Consider the following 18591-nt stretch of genomic DNA (forward strand, 5'->3'; position numbering starts at 1 on the left):
ATTCTTATGAAAATCCCTGAAGCATTCAAAGTTACTGAATCATATAAAAATTTAAAAGAAAGTTGTTCAATAAAGCTTTTCAGAAATCCTTATATGGATTGAAACAATCAGGGTGAATGTAGTATAATCGTCTTAGAGAATATTTGCTAAAAGTAGGGTACAAAAATGAGCCTATTTGTCCTTATATTTTTATATGAAGGTATATGTTTCTGTTGATGACTTGAATATCATCGGAACTCCTAAAGAGCTTTCAAAAGCCGTTGAGTGATTGAAGAAAGAATTTGAAATGAAAGATCATGGCAAGAAAATTTTTTGTCTTGGCCTTCAGATTGAAAATTTTACAAATGAAATATTTATCCATCCATCAACATATACTGAAAAGGTTTTAAAATGATTTTACATGGATAAATCACACCCATTGATTACCCCGATGGTTGTGAGATCTGTTGATATAAATAAAGATCCATTCCGACCTAAAGAAAATGATGAAGAAATTCTTGGTAAAGAAAAACCACATCTTAGTACCACTGGGGCACTAACGTACCTTACGAAAAATACCTGACCAGATATTTGTTTCACATTTAGATTATTAGCGAGATTCAGCTCACGTCCAACAAGAAGAAATTATAAAGGCGTGAAGCATATATTCAGATATCTTCAAGGAACAATTGATAAGGGATTGTTGTATTCTAATACATCCAAGTCAGAATTAATTGGTTATGTAGATGTTTACTATTTGTCTGACCCACAAAAAGCCCGATCTCAGACAGGATATTTATTGACATAAGGAGGTACAACTATATCATGGTGTTCGATGAAGCAAACTATTGTTGGTACTTCTTCAAATCATGCAGAGATAATAGTCATTCATGAAACTAGTCGATAGTGCGCATGGTTAACATCAATAACTCAACACATTTTGCAATTATGCGGTCTTTATGTGCAAACAAAGATTCCAACAACATTGTATGAAGATAATGCTGCTTGCATAGCTCAATTAAATGGAGAATATATCAAAGGAGACCGAACAAAGCATATTTCACCTAAGTTCTTTTTCACACATGATCTTCAACAACATGGTGAAATAAATGTTCAACATATTCGTCCAAGTGATAATCTTGAAGATTTATTCAATAAGGTATTGCCAACTTCTACATTTGAGAAGCTAAGATATAAGATTGGAATGCGTTGTTTCCAAGATATAAAATAAGTTCTTCATTAGGGGGAGTAAATACGCACTGTACTCTTTTTCCCTTAGCCAAGGTTTTGTCCCATTGGGTTTTCCTACTAAGGATTTTAATGGGTCAACACTCAAGGCCTATTACAAGATTGTGTACTCTTTTTCTTCACTAAGCTTTTTCCCACGGGATTTTTCAAGGCATATTAAAAGATGTGTGTAATCTTTTTTCTTCACTAGGCTTTTTTCCCACAGGGTTTTTCCTAGTAAGGTTTTAACGAGACACTGTGTGGATGTTTCTCTTAATCCATCCTAACGCAATGTATCTATTAATTGTATTAATTATATATGTTCTAACATATTTGTCAAATGCTGAAAAGGATGGTTTGAATGTCCTATATGTAACATCTCGTATCTAGAGTTAACTAAGGTCAAGCTAAGATAAAACAGGAATAATCAAATTTGGAAATAAGTAAAGAAATCTAAGAAATTTTCAAACTTCAAAAGTGAGTTTTGGTCATTTTCAAATGGCCATCATTTCCAGCTCAAGAGGAGTGTGGATGAGTTCATTATATGAATGGAAAGATCGACGGAAGATCTTCCAAAGAAGCCAAGTTTGATGAATTCCGTGGTCGTGTAAGGGAGATATGACTTCTGGAAGTTGGGATGTTGGGCAAAGGATATTCCTTATTCGGATTTTTGTAAGGGCAAAGTTGAATTTTCACCTTATTAATTTCTAATTCATTTTTAAGGTTAATTAGGCGTAAAGACAAGTCACGAATCAGTTTTTACATGTTTTGAAATGTTTAGGGCTTGGGAGAAAAAGAGAGAAGAAGAAAAGACCAAGAATTGTCCACGAACGCCAAGAACGTTGCGTGGATTTTGTCGGGGTTGATCCTTATCAAGGTATGTGAGATCCTCCGGTGTTGGGTTCTTTCACCCACCCTCCAAATTGATTAATAACATAAATTTAGACTTATTGGAAAGTAAATCTTGAAGTTTTTAATGAAAAGTTTGTTCTTGTTGGTTGATTTCTAGTTGATCTCAAGTAGTTTTATTTCGTGTTTTCGGGCTGTTTTTGGGTCTCAACTGTTGGGTAACAAAAATTTTAGGGATCATAAGAGTTAGGGGTGGGATCCATGGGAGTTTAGAAGAGTTAGAACTGAAAATTGAAGAAGAAAAGTAAAAAATTGCGTCAGACAAGACTTGGGGCGCCACGCCTGCCGAAGCCCCTCAGGGAAGCCTCTGCCTGATAGGGATTGGCGTACCGCGCCAGCCAGATCACCAAGGAGCTGCCTCTATCCGTCAGGCTTTGGCGCCGCAGGCCTCTCAGAGCGCCACGACCCCCTAGAGACCCCGTTCTTTCCCTATCTTTCTGTAGGAGTTCCTAAGTGATGTACCTACCATTCGTAGTTGATTCCAACACTCTTAAGTACATCTAAACATTATGAAATAATAGATCATGATCCTTGAATCCATAATCCAATTTAAGAAAATTTAAGATCAATGTCAAGGAAAGTTAAGAGTCAAGTCTAAAGGTAAGAAGTAAATTAAAGTTAAGTTCTTCAAGGTTTTCAAAAGTCTTATGTAAACAATTTAACTTTGTTTAAGACTCAAGTTTCAAGTTAAGAAAGAGTAAAGAGTTGAGTTAATTCTCAAAAACTGTTAGAGAACTAAGTGTTCCCTAAGAATTAAGATTCAAGTAAGCAAAGAATATCAAGTTGAGTTTAGTTCTCAAGAGTTATAAGGGAACTAAGTAGTACCTCAGAGCTTAAACTAAAATATTTTCAAACTTTGAGAAAGAAACTAGACTTCCATAGATCTTATGACTTATTAGTAGAAGAAAGAGGAAACTACGATTTCCAAGAGAGATTTTCAAAAACTAAGTTTTGAGCACTGATCTGAAATCACAGAATCAGTATATTTTAAAAACATAAGAGACAGTGTATATATATATTTTTGGAGTAGCATTGAGCATTGATGTGGGGATACATGTTTAGATTAACTCAAGTCTCAATGTAAACCATGTAGCCATCATGGGTAGAAAAAGGTCATACTTTTTAGATGAACCCTCTTCATAGTTTACTAGTGGATCCATTAGGTAGTTCAGGTCCTATACCCTAGAAAGGTTAGGATGCCGGCAGCGTGGGCCGAGTAACGCTGTATCATTACTATAGCTCTTAAGTGATAGTTGTCGATTAGAGAAGTTCCCGTAGAAGTATTGTATTTTCATATATATCAATTATTTGTATTTATACATGCATATCATATATTATTTGTATACTTGTATACATTTAGAGATTACAACATGCTTTCAGTAAGTATTTCTTTATATTGCAATCACTTTAAACTGCGTATATTGAATAAGAGTAAGTAGATCATGAGTTGAGAAGATCCAAGGTAAGTGTTCTTTATTACTCCTTCTCAAGCCAAAGTGTTGGTTAGCTTTCCAACTCGCATACTCAGACATTCAATGTACTGATGCTTGTTGTCCTGTATCGTTTAATGACGTAGCCTACCGTTTATCCCGTTAAGCACTCCACAGTCACTTTGTGAGCCTCCTTGAATTCCGGAGTATATTCCTTTTATTGCTTTTGTAGCTTATCCCATTAGGATAATGTGGGATCTGTTCCAACATCCCTCTTCAGTCAGTCTAGAGGCTTCGTAGATTGTTAATAGTTTAGATTGAATTTAATTTACTTGTTGAGACTCAAGTATCATTTTTTCAGATTAATTTCTGAAGTATTTGTTTTTACATATCCTTAATTATTTTTTCCGTTGATTTTATTCTTTCGCTGATTTAAGTAAGCCAGACCAAGGGTTCGCTTGGGGGCTAGAAATGGTTTCCTAGTTCTAGCCACATCCAAGGTGTAGGCTAGTGGCGTGACAAAGTTGGTATCTCAGGACAGAGTTCAAGAGTCCTAGGGATTCTATGAAGCCATGTCTGTAGAGTCTTAGTCATCGGTGTGAAGCGTGCCACATCTATGATTAGGAGGCTACAACATTTAGGAACATCTTACCTCTTCCCATTCTTTTCGGCGTTAGAGCTTATCTCTAAAAAGTCTTTCTCTAATTCGTGTTTACACACATTTTTATATCATCATGCCTCAACGAAGAGAAATCAGAGGTCGACCATCCCATAGAAATGTTGAGGAACAAGAGGTTCCAAATGCACCGAATGTACAACCCCAAGGAGAGGTTACAAATGCCGAATTCTGAGAAATTATCCGGATGTTAAGTCAAGTAGTAACTAACCAAGTTAGGAAACAGAGAGGAGCTTGAAAATAAGGGGCTGTCACCTCGAGAGTTTGTGAGTTTCTGGGAATGAATCCTCCTAGTTTGACGGTATCAAACACTAATGAGGATCCGGAAAACTTTGTGGAAGAATTGAAGAAGGTATTTACGGTGATGCATGTGGTGGATGTTGAAAGGGTTGAATTGGCTGCTTATTAACTGAAGAGTGTTTCTAGAACCTGGTTTGATCAATGGAAGGATGGTAGAGTTGAGGGTGACCCACATTCAAGTTGGGCTTGCTTCAAAGAAGTCTTCTTAGAGAGGTTCTTTTCTTGATAATTGAAGGAGGCAAAGGTACGGGAGTTCCTCACTTTGAAACTGGATTCCATGAGTGTTCATGATTATGGGTTGAAGTTCACCCAACTGTCTTGCTACGCTTCGGATATGGTGAAGGATATGAGGAGTCAGATGAGTTTGTTTGTTGCTGGTTTAGGTCGTGCTTTCACAGAAAAAGGTAGGGCTGCAATGTTGATTGGTGACATGGACATATCTAGGCTTATAGTCTATGTGCAACAAGTGGAAGAGGAGAAGTTGAGGGACAAAGACGAATATCGAAACAAGAAATTGAAGACTGGGAATGATTCTGGTCAACAGACAAGTGGTTCAAGTTGACCACAATTTCAGAAATCATATGGGCATGCACCATCATCTGCTAGTGCACCTACGTCTAGAAACTTAGGTGAGTATAGTGTCTAGAATTCGCAGCACTTCAAGGCGAGACCAACTTAGTACCAAGGTAGTATGGTGCAAGGAGGTAGTAAGCCTTCTGCCTACGCCAAGTGTTGTAGGAATCACTCTGGCATCTGTCGCGGAGGCTACGCGGGTTGTGTCAAGTGCGGTCAGACCGGACATTTCATGAAGGAATGTCCCAAAAGTGAGAAAGGCAGTATTAATGGGGGCAATAAAGCTCAATCTTAATCAGTTGCTCTACCAGATAAGATAGCATCTAGAGGAGCCATTTATGGTATTGGCGGAGGAACAAACCGCTTGTATGACGTCAATAATCGTCAAAAACAAAAGAATTTGCCAGACGTTGTCACTAATATGATTCGAGTCTTTGACTTTACTTTTTATGCATTGCTAGACCAAGGAGCGAGTTTATCTTTTGTAACTCCCTATGTTACTATGAATTTTGAGATTTCTCCTGAGAAAGTTAGCGAACAATTCAGTGTTTCCATACTTATTGGTGAATCCATTTTAGCATAAAGAGTCTATCGTGATTGTCCTATTTTTGTCGGTCACAAGAGTACCATGGCTGATTTAATAGAGTTAGACATGGTATGGACTGACTTCATGCCTGTCATGCATCAATAGATTGCAAAACTCGAGTTGTCAAGTTTCAGATTCCTAATGAGCCAGTTATAGAGTAGAGTAGCAGTTCAACAATGCCTAAGGGTCATTTTGTTTCGTACCTAAAGGAGAGGAAGTTAGTTTCTAAGGGGTGTATCTATCACTTAAACCGAGTTAATGACTCAAGTGTTGAGGTACCTTCCTTTTAGTCAAATCCTATAGTCAGTGATGTTTTCGAAGTCTTTTCTGATGATCTACTTGGAGTCCCTCCTGAAAGAGAGATAGACTTTGGCATAGAGATCATCCCAGATTCTCTTCCTATCTCTACCCTGCAGTACAAAATGGCACAAGCAGAGTTAAAAGAACAAATAGAGCAATTGAAAGGTCTATTAGATAAAGGTTTCATTCAACCAAGTGTCTTACCTTGGGGCACTCCGGTCTTGTTTGTCAAGAAGAATGATGGGTCCATTAGGATGTTTATAGACTACCGTCAGTTGAATAAGGTGACCATTAAGAACAAATATCCTCTTCTAAGGATAGAGGATCTTTTTTATCAACTTTAGGGTGCTTCTTGCTTTTCCAAGATTGACCTCAGATCAGGCTATCATCAGTTGAAAGTGAGGAAATGTGATATTCCCAAGACAACTTTTAGAAGAAGGTTTAGACATTATGCATTTTTGGTTATGTCCTTTGACTTGACAAATGCACATGTGATATCATGGACCTTAATAGAGTTTTCAAACCTTATTAGATCTGTTTGTCATTCTTTTCATTGAGACATACTGGTCTATTCAAAGAATGAAGTAGATGATGCTATTCACCTCAGGATTGTTCTTCAGACGTTGAGAGAAAAAGAGCTATATGCCAAGTTCTCCAAGTATGAGTTTTTTCTTGAGTCTGTGGCATTCTTGGGCCACATTATTTCTGGTGAAGGGATTAGAGTTGACACTCAAAAGATTGAAGCAGTTCAGAGTTGTCCTAGACCGACATCTCCAATAGATATGAGGAGTTTCTTGGGCTTAGTTGGTTATTATAAGAAGATTTGTTGAGGGATTTTCCTCCATCTCTTCTCCTTTGACCAAGTTAATTATGAAGACAGTCAAGTTTCAATGGTTTGAAGCTTGTGAGAAAAGCTTTCAGGAGTTGAAAATGATATTAACTACCGCTCTGGTTTTGACCTTACCAGAGGGTACTCAAGGCTTCATGGTGTATTATGATGTATCAAGAGTCGGCTTCGGTTGTGTGTTATTGCAGAATGACAAGGTCATAGCGTATGTTTCCATACAATTGAAAGTTCATGAGAAGAATTATCGAACTCATCACTTAGAATTAGCGGCAGTAGTGTTTGCTTTAAAGATATGGCATCACTATTTGTATGGTCTTCATGTGGATATATTCATTTATCACAAGAGCCTCCAATATGTGTTCACTTAGAAGGAGCTCAACCTCAGACAGAGAAGGTGGTTGGAATTACTCAAGGGTTATGACATGAGTATTCTTTACCACCCAAGTAAGGCTAATTTGGTTGCTGATGCCTTAAGCAGGTTGAGTTTGCAAAAGATGTGCAGAGACTTGAATGTTTGGGAGTCAGATTTATGAATTACACGGAAGGAGGCATAGTGGTGACCAATGGGGCTGAATCATCATTAGTGTCAGAAGTGAAAGAGAAGCAACACCAAAACCCTACTTTGCTTGATTTCAAGGCAAGTGTCCATAATCAAAGAGTATTGTCCATTGAACAAGGGGAAGATGGTATGCTAAAGTATGAAGGTAGATTATGTATACCTAAGGTGGATGGACTCCAAGAGAGGATGTTGGAGGAGGCTCATAGATCTACATATTCTGTTCATATGGGTTCCACCAAAATGTAACGTGATTTGAGAGAGGTATTTAGGTGGCAAGGCATGAAGAAAGATATTGTTGGGTTTGTTGCCAAGTGTCCAAATTGTCAATAAGTGAAAGAGGAACACTAAAGTCCTGGAGGTTTAGCTCAAAATATAGAACTTGTGGAGTGGAAGTGAGAGATGATTTATATGGATTTCATCACAGGTTTTCCAAGATATCGAAGACAACATGATTCTATTTGGATGATTGTCGACAGGCTTAATAAGTCAGCCCAATTCTAGCCACTAAAGACTACCTATTCGGCTGAGGATTATGCTAACTTGTACCTTCAAGATGTGGTAAGACTTCATGGAGTACTGGTCTCCATTATTTAAGATAGAGGTGCAAAATTTACCGCACAATTCTGGAAATCTTTCCAGAAAGGTTTGGGTTCAAAGATAAATTTGAGTACTGCTTTTCATCCTTAGACATATGGACAAGCAAAAAGTACTATCCAGACCTTAGAAGATGTGTTGAGAGTTCAATTAATTGAATTCAAGGGAAATTGCGATGATCAAATACCCCTCATTGAGTATATCATTCTCAATTGAACAACCGTGATACAAATGGTATAAATGCAAGTTAAAATGCATATAATATAATAGTTATCATTCTAGCATCCAAATGGCCCCATATAAAGCTCTTTCTGATAGGAGGTGCAGATCTCTTATTGGGTGGTTTGATGTTGGCGAAGCATTGTTGATAGGACAAAATTTAGATCACAAAGCTATGGAGAAGGTGAAAGTGATTCCAGAAAGGTTTAAGACAATACAAAATGGCCAGAAGTCTTACACAAACGTTAGGAGAAGGCCATTAGAGTTTGAGGTAAATAATGGGTGGATCTTAAGGTTTCGCCCATGAAAGGAGTTATGAGGTTTGGTAAGAAGGGCAAACTTAGTCCTCGGTTTATTGGACCTTATAGAATCTCCAAGAGAGTGGGCAATGTGGCTTATGAGTTGGATCTACCCCAGGAGTTAGCAGCAGTTCATTAGGTATTCCATATTTCTATGTAGAAGAAGGGCTTGGGTGATCCTTCATGATAGTACCATTAAAAACTGTTGGGATACGGATAATTTATCCTATAAGGAAGTTTCAGTTCAGATTTTGGATCGTCAAGTTCGCAAGTTGAGGACAAAGGAACTGGCTACAATTAAGGTCCTTTGGAGGAACCAATTTGTTGAAGAAGCGACTTGGTAAGCTGAGGATGATATAAAGGCATATCAAGGTACCAAATTCTCTTCTTAGCACTTTATAAGGTTGTATATAAGCTTGTTATTACTTGATTTTGTTTCTGAGTGCTGATATGATATTACTACCCTTAGCTAGTGAATGAATTCTCATTTGAGGAAGAACGTTCCCAAGGGGGAGATATTGTAATATATCGTATCTAGAATTAACTAAGGTTAAGCTAAGAGAAAATAGGAATAACCAAATTTGGAAATAAGTAAGAAAATCTGGAAAACTTCCAGATTTGAAAAGTGAGTTTCGGTCATTTTCAAACTGCCATAATTTCCAGCTCAGGAGGAGTGCTGATGAGTTCTTTATATGGATGGAAATCTCGTCGGAAGATCTTTTCAACGACGTCAAGTATGCTAAATTCCGAGGAATTATTACGGAGATATGACTTCTTAAAGTAGGGCAGAGGAAATATTCAAATCCAGATTTTTGTAAGGGCAAAGTTGACTTTTCACCCTATTAATTCCTAATTCCTTTTTGTAACGACCCTCTAGGTTGTTTTGAGAACTAGGACTATTTTGACTGTTTGCAAAAAAATTAAAGGGGTATTTAAAACGATTCAGTAACTACAAGTATCTAGTTGATGAATTTTTATTAAATGAGTATTATAGTTAAATAGTAATGGATCACATCGTTAACTAATAGTTACCACTTGGACCACATATATATATTGCGCTGAGTTAGTTGGGTTTTTTTCACCCATTATACATAATTATTATATATAGAGAAAAAGAAAAGAATCTGAGGAGATTGAAATTTTCCGGTGCAGAGCAGCAGTCGGTGTGGAACCGACTGATTCACGTCCAGGTAAAAGGTCTTTCGCTATTTTCATAATTTATAGGGAGAAAATTATACCTACAATGCATATTATAAAAGTAGTTGTATAGATAGATTACATATATAAATTGAACTTCATGTGTTAGTGTCTTCCTTGATGTTGGAGAATAAGGTTTTAACTTTTTCATTATTAACCAATGAAAATAATCAATTGGGGTATTAATTAATGATTAATGATTAGTAAATTATTGGGTGGTAATTAATGAATGCCTATAATATAGCATCAATTGGTCTTTGGGACAAGCACTGTAGTATTTAACCTTTGAAAACTATAGGACTTTTTATGGTTCATTACGTGATGGTGGACAAATGATTGTTAATTTGAGTAATGTATTATTTATGAAAAATATATATATGATAATTTGGGTTATGTACAGTAGTTAAGGTTACTGGATGCCCCTTTAAATTTAACACCATATTATGATTGAGGTTATGATATGCTGAGATAAGTAATTAATTGTTATGGGTATATTATATGTTTAACATCAAATTTAGATATTTGAAGGGATTGAGACTTAATTCTAGGCTTAAGATTTTTGAATATGAAAGTTGACATATTAGTACATGTAATTAGGTATATTATAATATATGAACACAACTAGAGATAAGTTATTTGAAGATAATTAAGACTTAATTATAGACTTGAAACTTAGGGATTTGAGAATAGATTTGTGCTCTATGATTTTGAGTGACTTTAGAATCACGGTTAGAATGCGATGAAAACACTTGATTTAGTATAGAAGTTACTCCATTACTTACTTAATTCCTACGAAAAACAATTAAAATAATGTAGTTGGAAGGTTTTATGGGTGGTGAATAATTCTTGGAACAATAAGATATGCACATATATTATAATTAGAGAAGGATTCTTAAGTATGTAAGGTTAGAAGGAAACTAAAAATATCATTATGTTATTGAATTCCATGTTTATTAAGATTTTCTTGAATGCATGTTCACACTAAAAATCTAAAATTTAAGCTTGTAAGTCTTCAATATGATAGAAAATAATATTAAAAACTCGAGGTGTTATAAGACATACTTTTTTATGAATATTACATATTTGATAGATTGGGGAAAATTCTGAAGCTTTATAAAAGAGAAAGAAAAAATCATGAGGAATCCGTGACACCCGATCGACATTCAAAGGTATGTTAAGACTTTCAGACTTGTTGAAGGATTTTTTCCTAATTAAAGATTAAAAATGGATTAGATAATGGGTAAGGGTGAATGATGGGGTATCTTATCAATGGTGTGACGGGCATTGATACGAGTACCAATGTTATTAAAGGGAAAATTTATTACTATTATATGGTATATTGTAATTTGGGAATGCCAAAGCATATGGGCATTAGCTGAAGTATTTAATGACTTGATTTATTGTGTGTGGCCGTGTCTTTTATTGAACCCGTATAATTGTGATGATTGAAGTGATTATATGTCATCGACATTTGATTTATTGAGATGTTGTATCATCCCCTTTGATTGATATCATATTGTGCATATGCACTGACATAAGATTGAGCATGAGTAAAGGACTAACACGTGGAGATCGTCCGTGTTGAGATCGAGTTATGATTATAATTTTGGTACGTAGAGATCGTCCGTGTGAGTGATTGGTTATGATTATAAGTTGGGAACGTGGAGATCGTTCGTGCTGGGGATTATTTGATTTTATGATAGTGCATTGAGATCTTCCCCACAGACACGTGGAGATCGTCTGTGTCGGTATATGAACCTCGCAAGTCACCCATGGGTCATGAACTCTTGATGTATTTCCGAGGAGTATCATGTATATACGATTGAGAGAGTACTGGGTATTCTGAGACACATCATTTCATAGTATCATATTGCATTGCATCTCATGACATCCTTCTTTTTTCAATGATTATGTTTTTCATTTGGTGATTAAAAGTTACTTGATGTTTGATTCCCTCTATTTGATGAAACTTGACTGGTAAGTGTAATACAGACTTCTATAATTAAAGAATTGATTTTTCGTATATAAACTCCCGTCACTACTTCTTCGTTGTCGGTCAATGAGATATGCTGGGTACACATGGTTTTTTACTCATACTACACTTGCTGCACTCTTTTGTGTTGCAGATTGGATTTCAATTTTGGGCACGTTCTAGAAGATTGGATATGAGTTTGAATTATCTTGGAGTTGTGGTGCCCTGCTTGGGATATTCTGCGGCCCACACCTTCAATCTACCTCTATTTATTAGATTATTTTGTTATTCTGATAGGATAGTTCTTATGTTTAGATTTTTATATTAGTTTTGAATTGCATCCTATCGTAGAAGCTCTTATACTTATAACACTAAATCTTAGGGCAGTTTTTCTATTTTTCGCATTTATTTGGAATACGTAGTATGTTAGATATTAGTTTGATACTTACCTTTTCATGTTTAAGTTTAATTGGTGATATTTGTTGGATTGGCTTCCTATCGGTTAGGAACATAGGTCCTATCACGACTAGTGATTTTGGGTCGTGACAGTTTTAAGGTTAATTAGGGGTAAAGAATAAGTCCCAAATCAGTTTTTACAAGTTTTGAAACGCCTAGGGCTTGGGAGAAAAAGAGAGAATAAAAGAATACCAAGAATCATCCAAGAATACCAAGAACATTGCATGGATTTCGTTAGGGGTGATCCCTATCAAGATATGTGAGATCCTTCGGTGTTGGACTCTTTCATCTACCCTCCAAATTTATTAATTACAGCAATTTAGACTTATTGGAAAGTAAATCTTGGAGTTTTTGATGGAAAGTTTGAAGTTCTTGTTGGTTGATTTATAGTTGATCTCTAGTAGTTTGTTCCGTGTTTCTGGGCTGTTTTTTGGTCTAAACTGTTGGGTAATGAAGAGTTTAGGGATCCTAAGTGTTTTGGGTAGGATCCATGGAAGTTTAGAAGAGTTAAAACTGAAAATCGGAGAAGAAAAGTCAAAAATTGCGTCGGACAAGCCCTCGGAAGCCGCGCCTACCATAGCCTCTGCCTGACAGGGCATGGCGCGCCGCACCAGCCAGAGCGCCAAGGGGCTGCCTCTATCCGTCAGGCTCTCGAAGCACCACGATCCCCTGGAGACCCCGTTCTTTCCATATCTTCCCGTACGAGTTCTTAAGTGATGTACTTATCATTCCTAGTTGATTCCAACACTCTAAAAGTACATCTAAACATCATGAAATAATCCATAAACATGAGATCATGATACTTGAATCCATAATATAATTCAAGGAAAGTTAAGATCAATGTATAGAAAAGTAAAGAGTCAAGTTTAAAGTTAAGAAGTAAGTTAAAGTTAAGTTCTTAAAGGTTTTCAAGAGTTATTTGAACATTTTAACTTTGTTTAAGACTCAAGTTTCAATTCAAGAAAGAGTAAAGAGTTGAGTTAATTTCTCAAAAGCTATAAGGGAACGAAGTATCCCTAAGAGTTAAGTTTCAAGTAAGCAAAGATTATCAAGATGAGTTCAAATCTCAAGAGTTATAAGGGAACAAAGTAGTCCCTCAGGGCTTAAACTAAAATATTTTCAAACTTTTGAGAAAGAAAGGAAACTAGACTTCCACAGAGCCTATGGCTAGTTTTAATAGAAGAAAGAGGAAACTATTGTCACTACCCACAATGAGTAGTGAGTTGCAACCACACTTAACCTCCCAGGTGGGAGAACAAATTAATCTAAGCCCCAACATATACCAATAGTTCGACAATGAATAACAAAAATAATGCGAAAACTCCAAAACTTATCAAGTAACCAATTAAATAAGCTTCTAAAGTTTATCACTTATTATCCCCAAAATCTGAAATTCATCACATCAAGGACATCTATTCTCAAATTACCAAGTCTAAGAGTATTGAATAAATCAAAATAAGTAAAAAGATAGTTCATGTCCAAAATTCAAGGACATCAAAAACATGAATGAGAGAATCCAGCACGAGCTATAAATAATAACTCACCCTGAACTCTAATGTGCTGGAGACTGGCTAGAGCTGAGGGGGAGTCGAAGTCGATGGTACACTTACTGCACTCCACAAAAGAACAACGAAGAAAATACAGGTAGGAGTGAGAACAAGGAACACGTACTGAGTAGGTATCATCGGCCAACTCAAAATAGAAATCAATATACATTGAATAATAATATAAAATTAACTACAATACTTGGCAGGTTGAAAACAACAAATAACATGAACCAGTGACAACCACGCCATAATAGGTACACAATCAATCACAATATCACGTACACTTATGAGGACTCATGCCTCCACACCATACTCATTTGGAAAATGGGTTCTTTGAGATTGAATATATTGAGATAATTCAATATTTATTTCCTTTAATGGTATCATGTTGAAGCGTGACAGTGCGATCCCATATACCGTGTCCGAATGTGACACTATGATCCCATAATATCATGTCAGAACGTGACACTCCGATCCAATAATACCGTGACGGAACGTGGCACTCCAATCCAATTATCTCATTAATTTATTTTGTCAATCCTTCATTATTCAAAGCGTAATTTTAATAGAGAGGATTCAAGATTATTAATTCAACAGTCTCAGAATTTTAGGCAAACCACAAACCACACAACCAAGATATACAACCACACAATCAAGTACATATGAAACTTCACATTATCACACAATACATATTTATCGCTATTGAGAGTTTATCTATAAAATAGAAATAAACCATAACCTACCTCCACCGAAGAATCGAAGTCAAGAAACTACTTCTCCGATGCCTTTCCTTTCCTTATTGTCTCCGAACCTTTCTAATCTATCAAGTATATATATGCATAATTTGTAAGACTTAATTCCTCCATTTAACATGACTTTACCTATTTTCATATATCAAAATATAATTTATAATACAAGAATAAAATATTAATAGTAATTCTTAAAGCCACTGATTGTGAAATCAGTTGCATCCAACCCGTGTATAATTATTTCAGACTACAATACTCAGGTCCCATAATGAATGAAATATACTCCCTTAGTTAGTAACCAAACTAATCTCTTTTCTAAACAAACATAAAACTATTATATAATATATATTTGTCCTTCCCGATCAATAAAGTAATCATTATAATAATAGTTTTTATTGGAAACAGTTACGCAATCCAATACATCCAATTGCTAGCATTTATTGCATAGCACTACCTTTCAATTTAACATTATAATAAAATTAATAAAAAAGTACGACCATCCAAGTTATGTTTTTATTACCAGTAGAGAAAACTTCTTCTTGACTGATACAAGTAAGGTTTCACTTGGCTATACCATTATTTCCCTTACAAAATATTTCTCCCTAAATATTATATGACTAATTAAAATAGTGGTTAAAGTTATCCACTATTTATTTTACTATTATCTTCTTTAACCACAAACTAACTTAATTATAAAAACTACCCCACTAATTTCATAATTGTAATTACGAATAGTCCAAAACACCCATTTAAAATCTATCAGAAAGTATTTTATCAAAGAAAAAGTTCTAGTGCTCAAACCGACTGAATGAGTTGTTACAATAGATACCAATTTACCCATCGTTTGTCCTTGAGCGATCAAAAGTAAGGCGAGGGCAAGAGAAGGTACCTGAATCATTAAAAAGGTGTAGATATCTTTCATGCATATCAGTCTCACTCTCCCAAGTGGACTCTTTAACTGGCCGATTCTTCCACTGAACCTTGATAGATGCAATATCCTTTGACCTCAATTTGCGGACCTCCCTACCTAGAATAGCTACAGGCTCCTCCTCATAAGACAAGTTCTCATCAAGTAATACTGAATCCCAATGAATAATGTAGTTTCCATCACCATAGTATTTTTTTAGCGTAGACACATGAAATACCGGGTGCACTCCTGACAACCATGGAGGAAAAGCCAATTCATAGTCCACCTCCCCCACGCGCTTTAGAACTTCAAATGGTCCAATATACGTCGGACTAGGCTTACCTCGCTTAACATACCGCATCACACCCTTCATGGGTGAAACCTTCAGCAAGACTTGTTCACCCTCCATGAAATCAAAGTCCCTAACTTTTCGATATGCATACTCCTTTTGCCTGCTCTGAGCTGCTAAAATCTTCTCTTGAGTGAATTTCACTTTCTCTAATGATTCCCTCAAATGTTCGGTACCCCAAGATCTCACCTCAAATGCATCAAACCAACCAATGGGAGACCTACATCTCCTCCCATACAATGTGGGGCCATATCAATATTCGAGTGATAGCTATTGTTATACGTAAACTCTGCTAAGGTATGAATTATCCCAATGACCACCAAAATCTATGACACACGCATAAAGTATATCCTCCAGCACTTTAATTGTTTGCTCAGACTGCCCATCGGTGTGAGGGTGAAATCCATTACTAAGATTCAGTCTAGTACCTAATTCAACCTATAAGGTCCTCCAAAACATAGAATAATTGTGTACCTCTATCTGATATGATGGAAAATAGAACTCCATGCAACCGAACAATCTCAGAGATATAGAGTTGGCTAACTTCTTTGCATTGTAAGTCATCTTAACCGGAACGAAATGAGCAGACTTAGTTAACCTGTCAACAATAAGGCAAATAGAATCAAACTTACCTAATGTATTTGGAAGACCAACCACGAAATCCGTTGCAATTCTTTCCCACTTCCATTCAGGAATGGGCATTCTCTGAAGTGTCCCTCCCGGCCTCTTATATTCATACTTTACCTGCTGACAATTCGGACATTGGGTAACAACATCAACAATGTCACTCTTCATTCTACTCCCCCAATAATGCTGTCACATATCACGATACATCTTGGTTGCACTGGGATGTATAGAATACCTCGAACTATGCGCCTCTACAAGAATATTATAATCAAATCATCAACACGTGGTACACATACCCTTCCCTTAACTCTCAAGATGCCTTCCTCATTAATCACATCCTCTCAAGTTTGGCTCGACTTCTCATCAGCAAATTGCTTTCCCTTAATCTGATCAAGAAAAGAAGATCTCGCCTCCACACAAGCCAAAATTCCTCCTTTCTCAAGTACTTCCAGCCTCATAAAGTTATTAGCCAGAGTCCAAACCTCTCTAGACAATGGGCGTCTAGAAACCTGTAAGTGGGCTACACTACGCATGCTCCATTCTTTTCTACTTAAGGCATCTTCCACAACATTAGCTTTTTCAGGGTGATATAAAATATTAATATCATAGTTCTTCAGTAACTCCATCCACCTCCTCTGCCTCAAATTCAAATATTTCTGAGTAAACACACATTGTAAACTGCGATGATCTGTATAAACTTCACACTTGACCCCACATAGATAATGCCTCCACTGCTTCAATGCAAATACAATTGCAGCCAACTCCAAATCATGGGTCGGATAGTTATGTCCATGCACTTTCAATAGCCTCGAAGCATAAGTAATTACATTCCTCTCCTGCATTAGCACTGTAGCCAAGCCAAAATAAGATGCATCAGAATAAACAATAAAATTCGTACCTTCCACTGGCAAGACAAGAATCGGTGCAGTAGTCCACAAGGTCTTGAATTTTAGGAAGCTTTCTTCACACTCACTCGACCATACAAATGAAATATTCTTCTTAGTCAAATTCGTCAGCTAGGAAGCAATGGAAGAGAATACCTTGACAAATCGGTTATAGTATCTAGCTAAACCAACAAAACTCCTTACCTCTGAAACATTAGTAGGACTTACACAATTCTTCACTACTTCAATATTAGAAGGATCCACCATCACTCCATTCTTTGAAACCATGTGCCCCAAGAAGGACACTAAATCGATCCAAAACTCACACTTGGAGAATTTGGCATAAAGCATTTTCTCCCTTAACAACCCCAATACAATTCTCACATGCTCCGCATGTTCTTTCCTGCTCTTTGAGTATATCAGTTTATCATTTATAAATACAATAACAAAAAGGTCCAGATATGTCTTATGAATCCCTTTCATCAAGCTCATGAAAGAAACATGGGCATTCTTAAGCCCAAAAGACATTACTAAGAAATCATAATGCCCATATCTGGTTTGAAAAGCTGTCTTTGGCACATCTGTTACTCGTATTTTCATTTGATGATAACCGGACCTAAAATCAATTTTAAAAAAGACACAAGCACCTTATAATTGATATAACAAATCATCAAAGCGAGGAATGGGATACTTTTTCTTAATAGTTACCTTATTCAGCTGCATGTAGTCTATGCATATCCATAAATTTCCATCTGTCTTCTTCATAAATAAAACAGGAGCACCCCAAGGGGATGCACTCGGTCTAATAAAACCTTTACCTAACAACTCTTGAAGTTGGGCCTTTAACTCCCTTAACTCAGTTGGGGCCATTCTATATGGTGGAATGGATATGGACAAGTACCCGGCTCCAGGTCATTACAAAAATTAATATCTCTATCCAAGGGATAGGTCTGCAGGAAACAAATCCAAAAACTCACGGACTATCGAAACAAACTCAATCGAAGGAACTTTGGAAGTATCATCACTGAGATTTGCCAAGAAAGCTAATCAATCCTTACTCACCAACCTCTTCGCATGAAGAAAAGAGATAATACGAATTGGAGTGGAAATATCGTCACCCTCCAACACTAGCGGATCTGTCCCAGGCTTGGACAATGTTACTTTCTCAGCATTACAATCTAAGATATCAAAATTTGGAGAAAGCCAAGTCATACCCAAAATTACATCAAAATTAACCATCTCTAGAATAATCAAATCTTCATAAGAATTGCTCCCCACAAAAATCACAAGGCAAGACCTATACATCTTCTCAACCATCACAGACTCACTTACATGAGTAGAGACACGAATAGGCATGTCAAGCAAACCATAATGTAAATCAAGACAAGTGGTGAATGAGGAATAT

This window comes from Solanum pennellii, chromosome 5 (assembly GCF_001406875.1).
Source record: "Solanum pennellii chromosome 5, SPENNV200".
In the NCBI taxonomy this organism is placed as follows: Eukaryota; Viridiplantae; Streptophyta; class Magnoliopsida; order Solanales; family Solanaceae; genus Solanum; species Solanum pennellii.